Source organism: Lissotriton vulgaris, chromosome 6 (genome assembly GCF_964263255.1).
Source record: "Lissotriton vulgaris chromosome 6, aLisVul1.2, whole genome shotgun sequence".
NCBI classification, from domain to species: domain Eukaryota; kingdom Metazoa; phylum Chordata; class Amphibia; order Caudata; family Salamandridae; genus Lissotriton; species Lissotriton vulgaris.
Window position 1 is genome coordinate 49407609 of NC_141694.1, and position 10564 is coordinate 49418172.

Below are 10564 nucleotides of genomic sequence, written 5' to 3' on the forward strand. Positions count from 1 at the left end.
CCAGGAGTCCAGGACCACCATGAGCCTATAGCCGCCCCTGCCTCAGCCCTCCATAGAACTGATGTAGTTTGTTTATTGAGTGGGTAGGGCAGCAGTAGCATTCAGTCAGTAGCAAAACAAAATATGATGCCATGAACGTACAATTCCGTGTTAGTTAGTATGCACAAAGTTAAGCATGTCTCCTCCTTGCGATCTATGCATTTTGCTGGCAAAAAATGAAAAAGAAATGGCTACTTACAGATAATTGATTGATTACCCCATTCTTGAATCTGTGGTGTTGTTCAGGTCTTACTGCCTCTGTGTTACTTAGTAATCTGCAATCAGAATGTTTATGGAACATTTGATTTGTTTTCACCAAGTACACTAGTCAGTGAATCATGCAAGGCAGTAGGCATTTGGTAGACCAATGTTTGTTTCTTTTAATGTTGTAGCAGTGGTTTTTGAAATGCTTGCTGTCTATGTTTCACAGCACTCAATGTTTTCTCTTTCTTTATTATTTCTTACATGAACCACAGAACCCAAGGGCAAGCAGAAGGCTGGGACCGAGTCGGCGGGTGAACGTGATTGTGAACCACAGGCACAGAGCTCCTCTACTGAGGATCCTGCTGCTGTCCCTAGTAAGTCCAACAGTGTTTTCTTTTGGAACAATGATATTTCCCTAACTTTCAAACGGAGCTTTTTTTCCAACCCATTAATGACATTTCACCTAACTGTTTAGTTAAGGTATCAATCTTTTCAAAAAATCTGTGATCGAATAGCGGAAGGCACAGGGTCCACTCCTGTCTTATGCTTTTTCCTCTGTAATGTCTCTTCTTTGGCAATTGACACCAACCAAGTATGCATGCAGATGTTGGTCTACTATTTTGTAAGCGTTAGTAATGAATACCACTACTACTCTTGCGGGTATTCTTCTATGCAGTGACATACATAACTATGTATGCACCCCAAAATTGGATGTTGTTGTTGATAGGCAGGTTGGACCTTACTTACTTACAGTCTTACACCTCAGTCACAGAACTCAGAGGAACCCACAATTCAATGAACGACAACCTATATGGGCTCAGTCATTGGTCAATTATTCAATTACCCCTTTCCTGAACCCCAATATGAAGATGCCAAATGCTTTTATTACACAATCCATAACCTAAGTAACCCCCTTTTTCTCACTCTCTCGTGTAAGTCTACAAGACAACAGACACTGAAAATATACTTCCGAGTCAATGTGGTACTTCAAAACCTTTATTTTGTTAGAAGTAACTAAGTAAGTAACATCAATGTTTTTAAGTTGTTCTGTCAAATACGTCAAGGGCAGGGCCACCAGAAGAAATCCAGAGTTAAAAAAGGCTCAATAAAAAGTATTCTACATTTGTACAGCTACCAGTGCACGATAGGGAAATGTGGGAAATGTCGGAGACCCCTCACCATTGAACGGATACTGGTTGCATATGCCTCTTGTTGGTAAGCTCTGCAAATCTTTGCTTCGTAGAAGTAAATCTTCTCATCTGCCGAAAGATAATGACAAAAGTGGTGCACGTTAGACAGTATGAAAACATTACATACATTTATTCAACTTTTTAGCTGTCATGCTAAAAAAAAGGTGTAACCTGAGGCTGTAAGGAAACTGGATTCCACAATCCACATTCAAAAAGTAAATACGGGCCTCTATTTTCCAAACTCTTCAGGTGTATGCTTTGAACTATCATGTGGCCTCAAAGGCGTCTTCTCGTACTGCGCAACAAGCTGTGAGGTAGCATGCGCAAAACTGTAGACATGTCATTGATGTACAAAGTAAACTGGTTAGGTTACATGGTTCAGTCTAACTTTCCAAGGACTAGAGTAGCAGTATAGATGAGATGAGCTTGGGTACCATACCATACCAAATAAATGCTGATATGTGTAGTGTGTTACTTACTCTGCTGTACTAGGCAATGTGGACTACTAGTGATTAAGTTGTACTTAACTGTTTTGCAGAACTCCGTTCTTGGTGAACAAGTACAATGGGGGCTGTGCATCCATCTAAAAAGGTGTACTTAATGACTTATTTTTATTTTTGCAGAACCGGTACCATCCACCAGTGCCGACGGGGGCAGCGGCGCTGCAACGCCGTCAGCAGAGGCGATCCCGGAGGGTAATGGAGGACCACCAGAGGCACCTACAGCAGCACCGGCAGCAGCGGGGGAGGAGACAACAACGGTGGGCGATGGTAAGTTACATTCAATAGTGATCCGCATTACTTGGTGGGTGGGGAAAACTTCCTCACTGTACTCTGATATTTATAATGAACTTGAAGTTCTACTGGACAATATATGACGCCACTGTTCTCATTACCAAGCTTAGCAAAAGCATTACCACCGGCCAGAATTGATAAAATTAGTTATAGATGCCTCTTCTATGTGACTACAACTCAGCTGTGAAAGGTTGGTGGCAGACTAAAAAAGTCTTATCCACAACATTACATGACCGCGATGGATTAACATGAGATTGATTTTAAGTATGATGAAAGGTGCAAGGAAAAAGCTCTAATCATATAATATAGAAGGATACTTTGGAATCAGCAATGCAGGTGTTTGAGAGCAGTTGGATGCGTGGGTTGTTGTGGAAGCATAGAAAGTGGAAAACACAGCTGCCTGCGTGGGTGGGAGACACATCCAATATTGGTGGTTAGTGGATAGTGGATACTAGTGTTGGCAGCGGTGTTTTGGTTAAACACAAAGGCAAGGGAAGGAGGGGATGACTGGATGCGTTCCGGGTCGTTGCTGGCGAAACACAAACCACCTAACGTTTGTTGGCGATATAAAGAATGATAGTCTCTAGAGTAGACATTTACTAGTACTAGCTGGCCACTGTTAATTTAATGTTAGTTTGAGACTGTCACTTTTCCCGGAAGCACAGAGTATATGATATAAAAAAACGAGATATGAAAAAGACAGGTGTTCGTATGTGACCGTTGAAGTACACCCATGCTATGTTACTAGGGCAGGCATAATGCCGTGCCAAAAAGGCAGACAAATGAAGTATATAAGGCGTAGAATGTTCAAGATAGATAAAACAACATTTTAGGTACTCAACTTGCTTGCTATTGCTACTGTACTATGCCGCCCACTATGTGTTGGATCCATTTTGCGTTCTTTATTTGCTGGGATTTTTGATTACAACAATTCTGTCTCTTTCTTTATAGTTACTCCTTCTAAACCAACGAGGAAGGAGCTGGCAGTCCGGGCCCGTCAGCGGAAACTGCAGGCCATCGTTGAGGCCTACCGCCGGCTGGTGGCTCAGGCCGAGGAGGAGGAGGAGGAGGCGGCGGCAGCAGCTGCTGCCTCTTCCAATGCCCCGGCCCCCAAGCCTGCAGGAGTACGTCGGTGTGCTCAGGCAGCCGCCCGCCGCCAGATTTTCCCCGCATCGTCCACCCCCCCACAACAACATGGCTGCCAATGTAGGTGCCGCCAGTTCCAGCGAAAAATTCTCCTCCGGGTAGCCAGGCTGGAGGCTCAAAGCAGTCAGACTAAAAAACAGATAGAGGAGCGTGTAAAGATCCTGGTGGATCAACACTTAAAAGCCCGCCGGCTATGAGATGGACCCTGTTTGCCCCTTTTTCAATCCTTTTGTTGGTGGGTGGGAATTGGGTTTTGGGTTTTTACTTTTTTTTTACATGACATTGAGCGTGGGAATTTGGTTGGGGTTAGGGGAGGCGGGTAGGGGGACAGCTTGGTGTAGGATTTATATATATTTTATTTTTGTATCATCTTTAGTTATATATATATTACATTATGTTAAAATAAACGAGACAAAGTTATGTTAAAAAGAAAACATTTGAAGTTCATTTGCGTTTCTTGTGGGGTTGGAGGGGGGAGTGTTTCACCAAATAATGTACGTTGTGCAACCTCGCAAGGTTTAATTTGGCCATGCAGGTCGGCGGACAGTGCTTTTTAATAATAAAATATATTGCCCACATCTTTAACATGCAAACAGATAGATGCAGTAAACCCTCACCGAGTTATATTGGTAGTATTAGAAGAACGACCAGTCTGTCTTGCGTTATACCTCACTGCAAACTTATCTTACCTGTGATTGCTGATGAGATGATGATGATTTATCATGAAGTGTGGCACTGCAAGGGCTGCATTTGATTTCCAAGACAATGGCGAAGAATCTGTGGTTCAGAATCAGAACTTCTGTGATAGTAGTAGACAGACCCTGCCAGTAGCGACAAAAAGAAAGAGACAGTCATTTGCGTGACAGACAATGTGGGGGTAGTATAAGTAAGTACAGTACATTGCATGGGTGACCCAATATTGCAACTGCTAAACTGAAACAAAACAATGGTTTTGGGGACTGGAAACAAAGTGCAAGAGAAGATAAGAAGTTCAACTTTACTTGTAGTACTCACGGCAACGTCAAACTTTTCTAAATCATAATGCTTTACACTTTAAACCCAAAAAATTACGCCAATTCATTAGATGCATTCGTTGTTTGATGTTAATGGTAAATTATTTGGCGTTATACACAGAGCTTGAGTTGGGAAGCCACAGAAGATCCTGGCCATGCCTTGTTGACATTTCACTATTGTTGCTTTGACCACATCTGCCCCAGCAAGCGCGTGATCAAATTGTTGGTGTATATTTAATGTAAGAAACATCACACCTCAATGTAACCACGCAGCCCAGGGGAAGAGGGTTAGGGATTGTTTAATGGATGGGTACGGGGGTTTTGGGAAAGGTTTGAGAAAGAAAAACAGTACGCATGGAGATTGGAGACAACAAAAGCAAAACAATGAAGACGATGATTTATGATGTTGATCAGCTAGCTAATGATTGTAAGCAATGGACGTAAGAAAAGGACACGCTGAATATGATTCTTGATTTCCCGCAATCCAATTGCTTGATGATGAGGATCTGTGGTAAGGATGAGAGTTGATGCTCATACTATAAAGCAGTGGGTGAACCGTGAAAGATGTCCAGCCTGAAAAAGAAAAGGCAAATACAAAAGAATGTGAATGACCTAAACAAATTGTAATACAGTGAAGATAAAAAAAACAATACAAGAGGAGTAGTCGTATGAGAGGACTTTCAGACTGAGGCGGCTTGGATACAATTTGTATAAGTCTACTAGTTGCATATCATTTTTAATGTAGAAGTACAAAAAAAGACAGGAGCCAGCACACAACAACAGGCCCACGACGACACAGGTTTGGCCGTTATACAAACTGCATTTCCCTAAAAATTTCAGAGCCACAGAAAGGTGAATGAAATTGAAAAAGCAACCTAGCATTTACAAGATTAATCAACAAAATCAATGCGTCATTCTCAGTCATCAATCATACCACTATTGTACTCTACCACAGCACTGTGCACAAACATGTAGTAGCCTGGGTCTACTGTGCTGTGACTCTTATTTGTATTTATTTATTACCTTGTATTCCACTCCAAGAAACATCGTGCATCAATCAGCTCAGATCCAACCGCCTGACAGCAAAGATATGGTGGTCACCATCATTATCATCAGCAACTCAGTCTGTAGTGAGTGACTACGATAAATTAAGTCCTGACTGCATCTGTAGTAGTAGGAACACAAGGGCGTAAATAATTTCTATTATTAGTAAATAACATGGAAGAATTGGCTATCAGGTGAGTCTGAACTGAAGTTACTAGTATACTTCAACTCCATGCACATTAGCTCAGAGTCAGCCAAAAAATACATCCAATGCAATGCATGGCATCATTCATTTTTATACCTGTTTTGCTCTTCTTCTCTTTCACTGTCAGAAGATTGATCACAGATGCTGCCGAGCCTTTGTAATGCGAGTCATCACAACAAGTTGACTTCAGTTGTGGATGCCTGCTCAAGTTTCTTTTGACACAGAAGAGTCGTCTCTGAATGCCTGCAGACAGAGGTGGTAGCCTTAACAGTAAGACTCAGCAAGGCAGTTATTATGAGTTGCAGACTTCAAATGAAATAGAGGATGGCTGTACTGTAGTCATGTACGGTTCACTTATTATGGAGGGACTGTTAGAGGCTACATTATTGTTATTGTACTATACTCCATCTACAACATCAAATGTATGGCTGCCAAGATGGAATTGTATTGACTTGAGTGGGAGTCAAGAAGATGCAGCAAGACTCTGAGGAGTGCAGTCAACATGGAACATAAATGCACAGGCGTGCAACTCCAGGAGGTAACTAAAAAAGATACAGCGAAAATAAATGCACAGGTGTGCAACTCCAGTAGGTACATTAAAAGAATGAGTGGTGGGGAGGGATTTGGTTGAGCTTTTTATTTTAAGATTAGCAGTTTTGCACCAGAAAGTCATTTTTAATAAGATAATAAATAACACAAATAAAAGAAGGGAAAAAGTCACAATTTAACAGCCTATTGGTCAGGGAAGAGGTGCTCGTCCTCAAACTCTGCGGGTCCGGACAGCAGTAGGTCATGTAACCCAGCAGTGATGAATTCTTCGGGCTCGCTTTCTTCATCCTGCTCTGATTCACGTACAGTATAGTCTGGTGGTATGAAGTGTTGATTCATTTTTATCATTGTCAGCCTCTCGACGCTTTTGGGGGAGAGACTGGTCCTTTTCGATGTCATAATGGCACCAGCAGCACTGAAAACCCGCTCAGAGGCGACACTGGCTACAGGACAAGCCAAATACTTTATCGCCAGCCTGCTCAGCACTGGCCACTGTCTCCTTCTTTCATACCAATAGACCAATGGGCTTTGCTCCATGAACACCTCTGTTGTGTCATCCAGATAGGCCTGAACCATCCGCTCAGTGTTCATTGGTGCTCGGCTTTGCTGCTCCTCTTTCCCCTTTGCAACAGCAACGGACTTACCCATCCCCTTCTGTAGAAAAAAAGCAGTTATGCTTTTGGTTGTGTCTGCTGAATCAGATCGTGTAGGTGCTGCTTTTGGTACTGTTGGTGCCTGCTGGGAAGCGGACGCACCGCTCTCATGCTGTGATGAACTTGCCTGAGTTGCCTCAGGAGGATGGCCTGGAGTACTTTGACTGTCCTGGGCTGGCACTGTCAGGCCTTTAAGTAACAGCCGTTCAGTTTCGAAATCATTAGCTTCCACAGCTATGGAACTTTTGTAATTGGCAACATCCCCATCTGAAAAAGGAATGACTGCGCTACTGCTGACAAACAATTTGTACCGTGGATCCAAGATTGTTGCAGTTATGTAATTTGGATCTGACACAATCATTTTAAGCCTTGCATTTACAGATAAGCGGTTGCGTAAGGCCTTGGCCAAGGTACATGCATCAACTTTTTCTTCGTCACCTCCGTATGTTTCACAGACCTCCTTCAGCTGTTGCTCGAGCATGTACAACAATGGGATGGCTTGGCCCATAGTACAGTCCTCCCTGCTAACTGCACGTGTGAACACCTCAAAAGGTTGTAGCATCTCTGTCAAGCATTTAATGATGTCCCACTGCCACATCTCAACGGTCAGGCTTTTAAGATTAACAGTAGGATCCACTAATCTTCTTGACATTACATAAGCATTCAGTGGTATGTACTGCTCAAAGAGACGCTCAAGCATGAAATAAGTCGAGTTCCAACGTGTTGGGACCTCCTGGATCAGTGCTTTGACTGGCAAATTATGCTCCCGCTGAATGACGCGTAGCAGCTTCCGCGCTTTGAAAGAATGGTTAAAATGCGTGCATATTCTTCTGCAGATGGTCAGTATGGTGCTGACTTGGAGTTCATTTTTCAGAAAGTCTTGCACGACTAAGTTAATGCAGTGTGCCAAACAGGGTACCCTGAAATACTGTCCATCTTTCATTGCCCTCACTACATTACTGCCATTGTCGGTGGCAACAAAACCAATCTTAAGGCCTCTTGGTTTCAGCCATTCAAAGACCTTGCTGTTAAAGTCAGACAAAATGTTGTCAGCAGTATGATTTTTCTCCATACCAAACATGGCTACAGTTGCATGTTTGCGAGTGTCATTGAAAATCCCAGCAACGTCAAGAAGGCCTGATGTTAACTTGTCTTTCACACCTGCAAAAGAGATCCAGTGTGCGGTGATGCACATGTAATCTGCTGTGGCTTCGCGACTGCTCCACATGTCGGTTGTCAGGTGGATACAATGGACAACACTCTGTTGTAAGGCTTTCCCAATCAATCCCAGCACGTCGTGGTGTAGTGCTGGAATAGCAACTCTTGCAAAATAGTAGCGACTGGGAACGTCCCATTTTGGGGCGAGTGTTGCCACTAATTGCCGAAATCCCACTGCCTCAACAAATGAAAATGGGAGAAGGTCCAGTGCCAACATTTTTGCAAGTTTCGCATTGTACAAACGTGCTGTTGGGTGGTTCCGCTCGTACTTTCCCTCCTGCCTAAACATGCCAGTAATGGTAAGCTGCTTGGTAATTCTTTCTGTTCTGCTAGACGGACCACCTTTCAACGCAGACTTTTCACTCCTTGCCCTTGGTGTCTCCGGCTGACTCTGGTGCCACTGAGAAGTTGCTGATGCTGAGGATTTGGACTGCACCACTCCAGTGCTGGCGACAGGGCTCATTTGTGTACCACTCCCAGATAGAAGGTCATCGTCTCCCTCTTCTTCCATGAGTGGACCTTGTAGTACTGTATCCCCACCAACACCAGTGCTTACATTTTTTAAGCTTGCAAGGTGGTTCTCCCACTGAATTAAGTGTGTTTTTTTCAAATGGGTCGTTTGGCCTCCAGTACCATAGTTTGTACCAATCTTACCACGACTAACATTGGTGTGACAAATGGTGCATATAGCAATGTTCTCCTGATGTTGGTGAACCGTAAAAAAATCCCAGACTGGGGAGCTAAACTTTTGTCTCCTGCCATAGGAAGAGGAGGACCCACTTCCAATCCCGGATGAACTGGAGCCTTTTTGTTGAATTTCCCTATGTGACAGTTCAGTACTAGTACTGCCACTACCTCCTTCTGTTGAGGTGGTGCTTGCGCTGGATGTCGCACGCTGCCGGGCCTTCGCTGATGCAAAAATGGGAGCTGGTGTTACTTTGGGCGCTGAGTGTGTAGGAGTTACACGTGCTACCTGCTCATCACTAATCGTAGCCCTTCTGGATAGGGTGAAAATGCTGGTCTCTACATCCTCTGCACCAGGAATAACGCTTGTGATGATGACATTGTCAGTGTCAGACCCGTCTTTATCACCATCAGTATCCTGCTCACCTACATCGAACTCCGGAAGTTCAAGCCTTGCCGGATCCTTCCTTTTTCCAAGCCTGGTCTTAGGATGTCTCTCCTTTGAATGCTCAGTTACTCGTGGTGGACGCCATTCGTTATCAAGGTCATCTGAAGGGATGCTATGCGAAGAACTCGATGCACTGCCACTAACACTGCTTTCCTTTCGTAAATTTAAAGACAGTAGATCACCTCCAGAAGTGGCTTCCTCTTCTTCTTGCTCGGAATGAGGCTCTACTTCCTAAACTGCCCCGACATCGGGAGGAACAACTTCTACTATTGCGTGTGGAGACGGTGGTTGTTGTTCTTGAGGAAGCACTATAGCGTGCTGTGGTTCTCCAACAACTACTATTGTGGGATTTGGTTGTTGTTGTTGAACAACTATTGCGGGCGGTGGTTGTGGTTTTTCAACAACTATTGCGGGAAGTGGTTGTGGTTGTTGAACATCTACTGCTGGCGGCGGTTGTTGAGCACTTTCATCTTGCGTGGATTGTGTGCTACTTTGAGACAGCGATAAGTTAAGTTCAGGCTCAGTATCACTGCTTTGTAACACTAGGCTGGCTACCTCTTCGACCCTCATGTGCTTGGCCCTGGGTTGGTGGCTTGCCCCCGCTAATGCGGATGTGCTGGCCCCAGCTTGCACCACGGACACCGCTGCTGCAGGCGTACGTTTTGGGGGCCCAAAAAAGGTTTGGGGGTCCATACCAGCCTTAAGTGACACTTCCTTCTTCTGTACCTTCTTCTCAGCAACTTTCTTGGTGGTGGAGGACCTGGTACCTGCTCTCTTAGGGCCCATCTTCTTCTGATGTCAGCACACAGCAGCACTCAGTAGCACAAATTGCAGAGATGTGTGGTCAGATGAGTCACACACCACACGTGGCGTACAATTGAAGGACGTCCGTCTGGCAGTTGAACGGGCGATGGATGAAAACAACCCGCACCTCCTCAGTCTTTTTCTGTGCACCTACAAGCAAAGAAGACAGAACACGTCAGTGAAACAAGCAGCAAGCCAGCACATGAACAATTGAAAGACACACAGGCCAATGTATAAAACACAAAAAAGAAGACTAATACTACCAGCACCACAGCTCCCAGCCACATGAAGTCCAGAAAGAACCAATAATAAAGTCAAGCAGGCCTATCATATACCAATATGGACAGAAAAAGGAGGATGCCTGCTACACATGAGTCATGACAGGTTAATGCAAGGAAAATCAAAATACACCATGGCTAAGAGTTTGTAAAACTTCACTGCAAAAACACATACAAGCCATAAAATTATTACACACACAAAAAAGTTACCTACCCCCCTGCCCAGACAACAAACTTGGAAATGCAATGGCATACACACATGCCGTAATGATGGTAAAAATGAAATAGACCAAAT

General features: G+C 44.0%; 1 long non-coding RNA gene across 1 annotated transcript; it reads left to right on the forward strand.

Moving 5' to 3' along the window:
• The first annotated feature begins 504 nt into the window (after positions 1–504).
• Positions 505–3264, forward strand: LOC147706770 (uncharacterized). Its single transcript, XR_015296425.1, has 3 exons — positions 505–617; positions 2057–2203; positions 3179–3264. It is a non-coding gene; the product is annotated as an uncharacterized LOC147706770 (long non-coding RNA).
• Positions 3265–10564: the final 7300 nt, after the last annotated feature.